The sequence below is a fragment of the Mytilus galloprovincialis genome, chromosome 6 (assembly GCF_965363235.1).
Source record: "Mytilus galloprovincialis chromosome 6, xbMytGall1.hap1.1, whole genome shotgun sequence".
NCBI classification, from domain to species: domain Eukaryota; kingdom Metazoa; phylum Mollusca; class Bivalvia; order Mytilida; family Mytilidae; genus Mytilus; species Mytilus galloprovincialis.
In genome coordinates, this window is record NC_134843.1 from 70,073,848 (window position 1) to 70,079,101 (window position 5,254).

The 5,254-nt window shown below is 33.7% G+C and overlaps 1 long non-coding RNA gene across 2 annotated transcripts; it reads left to right on the forward strand.

The window, feature by feature from the left end:
- Positions 1 to 258: 258 nt before the first annotated feature.
- Positions 259 to 4,599, forward strand: LOC143080203 (uncharacterized). Of its 2 annotated transcripts, none has more exons than XR_012979659.1 (2): positions 259 to 429; positions 3,028 to 4,599. It is a non-coding gene; the product is annotated as an uncharacterized LOC143080203 (long non-coding RNA). The 2 variants fall into 2 exon arrangements; XR_012979660.1 differs by lacking the exon at positions 259 to 429 and adding an exon at positions 438 to 693.
- The last annotated feature ends 655 nt before the right edge of the window (positions 4,600 to 5,254 follow it).

Below are 5,254 nucleotides of genomic sequence, written 5' to 3' on the forward strand. Positions count from 1 at the left end.
GAATAGGAACGTTTTATCGATTTGCTCCCTATAATTATTTTTCAACACTTTTCTACTTACATTTTTATATAGTCTATATGTCATCTATAACGAGTATACAAAAAATAAAAAGTGATATATATATGCTTATGATTTTTATGGCAAATGTTAGAATAAGGGATTCAGTGAATACCGACTTTGATGTAAAATGGTACTTCCTACTCCATTCTATTTGCAACGTTTATAATCTGGTATTTAGCTCAACCATTAGATAAATGATGTAAGCGGCATACGCAGTTATAAATAAATGATATAAGCAGCCGCATGGCGCAATTTTTGCATTCTGACAATTTAACATCAAAAATGTCAAGAAGAAGCAGTCGAGCAACAGTAGGCAATCGTCTAGATACTGTCATAGCATCGTTGAAGGCCCCGTCTATTGCAGAAAGGGTAATTTCTAGCCCATTGACTGAGGCAGGTTCAGCGCTAGCGGCGGTGGGTCGCCAACGGTAAAAGAGCATGGTCCAGAAAAGGCTATGGCAAAAATGTTAAACGACCTACAGTCAAAATATGATTCCCTTGAATATGAAATTGAACGTCTGAGACTGGAAAAATCAATGAGTAAACGTACTATTACCTCGCCACCTTCTAATGTGGTAGATCAAGTTCAAGAACATATAAATCAGTTACAACTTCAAAACTCAGGTGTAAGAGGTAAGAAAGCCCGTAAGATAACAGACTTTGTTTGGCCAAACCCCCTAGACTTCATAGAGAGCAGACACGTTATTGACATTGGCAATGGAAACCAAATTCGTACGGATGGGTTAACAAAGAAATTGACACTTGGTCAGGTCTCCATTGAACAATATGGTTATGCTAGTATTGAGATCATGAATGAAATGCTTCGTAGTGGGGATTTATTACACGGGGAATTGCCAGACTATCTGTGTTACATACAATCTATTTTTCGGTTAGCAGCTAACAATGTTTGGGCTAGTGTTTTACTTTATGATATGGAGTACAGGAACCGCCAGGCACTTGAAAAATTCAAATGGGGTACTTATATATCTAATCTAAGGGAATTTCATCTTGTTCAGAAACCAGATAGTGCTACAGCAAAGGCTATTCAAGAGATCCAGAATGTGTCGCGTAGTGTAAACAATGCTAATTATAAGGATCAAAATTCAGGCTTTAACAGTTACAACAAAAAGGGGAAAGGACCCTTTCTTCCTGATGGTCGCACTATTAGTAGGCGTTTTAACACAGGTGATTGTTATCGAAAGGACTGTAAATTGGCACATCACTGTGCAATATGTTATGCTAAAAATCACAATGCTTCTCAGCACTCAACTTCATTTCAATTTCGTCAATCAAACAGTGTTTCCACACAACAGTCATCTCAACCAGAATTCAATATGCATGGTTCAAAAAACGAAGGAACTACGGGTCGTTAGAGCCACACACATGGACAGAATTACTGCTAGCATCAGATTTTGATTACAATTTTATTATTGATGGTGTAACTAACGGTTTTAATCTGATGAATAATTTGTTTCACTGTAATTTTGTATGTGATTTTAATGAACCTTTTATTTGTAAAAATTACAAGTCAGCGTTAGAAAATTCTGATAAGGTTGACCTGAAATTAAGGTCCGAATTTCAACTGGGCAATTATATTTTGTGCAATGAGATTGAGACTCCGAAACTTGTAAGTAATCCTGGTGCAATACAAAAACCTAACGGTTCAATAAGATTGATTCATGATGCAAGTTTACCAGAGGTTGGCGGTATAAACTATTATGCAAGTGATACATCATGTAAATATATGGACTTAAAAGATGCATGTAAAATTATTAAAGAAGGTGATTTCCTGGCAAAAGTAGATTTGTCAAATGCATATAGAAGTGTGAAAGTGCATGCTTCTAATTACCCTTATACTGGGTTTCACTGGAGATTTCAAGGTGATAGTCAGGATACATTTTTCTATGACACTAAGTTACCTTTTGGAGCAGCTCAAAGCTCAAGTATTTTTCAGAGACTAAGTAGTGCTGTGTGTAGAATTATGAAATCAAAATATAATTTTTGTGTTATTGCATATTTAGATGATTTTTTAATAATAGAGTCTACATATGATAGATGCTCTGCTGCTCTAACTTGTTTAATTAAGCTATTGCGTAAATTAGGTTTTTACATAAATTGGAATAAAGTTGAAGGACCTTCACAGCGTTTAATATTTTTAGGTATTTTGATAGATACATGTAAGTTAACACTGAGTTTACCAGTTGATAAGTTAACAGAATTTTTTAATTTGTTATGTGATTTTAAAGGTAAACATAGGGCTAGTAAAATACAAATAGAATCTCTTATTAGGAAGCTTAATTGGAGTTGCCAGGTTATAAAGAGGGGTCGCACTTTTCTTAGGCGTTTGCTAGACCTCAAGCATTTTTTGAAAGGAAGCCAACACAAAGTTATCTTGTCAGATGATTTTCAAAAAGACTTAGATTGGTGGATTCAATTTATACATGAATTTAATGGAACAGTGAATTTTATAAACAAGAAACCAATAACCAACATTCAAACAGATGCGTGCAATTTTGGTGGAGGTGCATTCTTTAACAGTGATTACTTTTATATTAATTGGCTAATTGACATGCCAGCAGTTGCAGATTTTCATATCAACATTAAAGAGACAGTTACACTTATTTTGGCCCTTTTTCATTGGCATGAACAGCTACGAGACAAACATGTCATGGTATTTACAGATAAGATGACAGCACGTTCTATAATAAACAAAGGCACATGCAAATCATCATATGTTATGAATTTATTGCGACAACTTTTTTGGTTACAAGCGACTTTTAATTTCACTGTTCAAGCAATTTTTCTTCCTGGAAAATTTAATGTATTAGCAGACTGTATTTCAAGATTGCATGAAAAAGGACAATTATCTAAGTTGTGGAGTTTGAACTATATATACTCGTGTGGTTTTATACCATTTACTTTGAAGGAGCTTTGTTCTCATATGTCACCGGCCTTTGTATTTTACAGGTGGGGAAGAGCTTCGTGCAAGACTGTATAGTAGTGTGCAGAAATACAAAGCCTGTGGTTGGTCAGAAGGGACAAAGCGTACATACAGGACTCAATTGAATTGTTTTCATACCTTTTGCGAATTATTAGAATTGGCTTTAGTGCCCTTTTCAGCAGATAATGTGTGTTTATATATAGCATATTTAGTGGATGTGAAATCGTTTAAATATTGTACAATTGTGAATTATTTGAATATTATTAAGCATTTACACAAAGCAAATGGACTAGAGGAGCCAATCTCCGGTAATTGGCAGATTCAGAAAGTTTTAAATGGAGTTCGTCGTTCTATAGGTGATGCACAGAAAGGTGCAGAATTAATGACACATCGATTACTCTTAATAATAAAAGCTAATTTAGATTTGAATTCGCAAAATGATATTTGTATTTGGTCAGCTTGCTTAATGGGATTTTATGGATTATTACGTCCAGGAAATTTTTTGCATTCAGGAAAATATGTAGAACATAGAGATATCCAAATTTGTGATGTTCACTATCATAGAAATGGTTACGTTATTGAGCTTCAGTGGACGAAAACAGTACAATTTCGTGAACGAAAATTAAATATTGTGTTACCTTCTATAGTGGGACATCCGTTGTGTCCAGCTTCAGCAATAAAGGAATTATTGCATTTTCATTTTAAACGTGGTGCAAAGGACGACTCACCTTTATTGTGCAATTTATCATATCAGATGTTTATTTCACGCATTAATTGCATTTTAATTAGCAATGATATCAAACAGCATATAACAGGTCACTCTTTTCGACGGGGCGGTGCCACTTGGTGTTTGCGCATTGGGATGTCGGACAGTATGATAAAGGATATTGGAATGTGGAAAAGTGATGCATATTTACGGTACACAGAAGTGGACCTCAGCAGAAAATTTGACATTGTGCAATCTTTTGGTATTAGCCTTCCGACCTAGCTAACTTGGCAACTCCCCCTTTTTTGGTTGGGCTGGGGATTGTCTACCCTTCATTGTACTGATTGCATTATTAATTGCATTTTCTTATTATTAAAATTTGGCCCATTACACAGCCTTATGTTTATTTACCATATATATATATATATATATTGCCAAACTTGGAATCAAAATAAGGGATTCAGTGAATACCGACTTTGATGTAAAATGGTACTTCCTACTCCATTCTATTTGCAACGTTTATAATCTGGTATTTAGCTAAACCATTAGATAAATGATGTAAGCGGCATACGCAGTTATAAATAAATGATATAAGCAGCCGCATGGCGCAATTTTTGCATTCCCCACCCACCCATCCCAGTAGCATTATTGAATGGGTGTGGTTAAGCATAGATTATATATATCACTTTTGCATTATATCAATTATAGGATACTACATGTATTATTATTTTTATTTTTCTATCTTTTGTGATTATTCATATATGTTTTAGCTTTCAGAATAGCATTCTGAATTGACTTTAAAGGAATATAAAGCATTTGGGGATTGTCTACCCTTCATTGTACTGATTGCATTATTAATTGCATTTTCTTATTATTAAAATTTGGCCCATTACACAGCCTTATGTTTATTTACCATATATATATATATATTGCCAAACTTGGAATCAAATAATAAGATTACATACACATAGACTAATCACTGTTTGTATAAATATTAAAGAAATGAGTTCACTCTTTAATTAATTTATCAAAACGAAATATCGTGACTCATGAGAGTCCATTAGCAGTACTTTTTTTCCAATTTGTATGGGGAAAGTGTTGCTATTATTCATTTCGATAATAAAATAGCTTTGACAATTTGATTGAAAAATACATCAATGAGACGCATGGACTAGGTTTCATATGAAGCACACATGATACATGTATTACATTTGTAGCTGGTTCATCATCAATATGTTCAATATAATTTCAATATGCAGATAAATGAAAATTTCGTCAGATATCGACAAGTTAAAGAGACAAATGATCCCTAAATCAACAAATGCAACAATTAAAGGAAAAGGATGAATACTTAAAAACAGTTAAACGAAAAACTGAACCTATAAATCAACCAATAAAAATAATGTAATGAAAAGGATGAACCTATATATATATAATCACTAACATTATTGTGTGTACAGACAGATATTTCATTTATAATAATTAGCGGTCCGGTACACGGACACTTTAAATAACGATAACTAAACAAAGTTTATAGTATCCGAGAT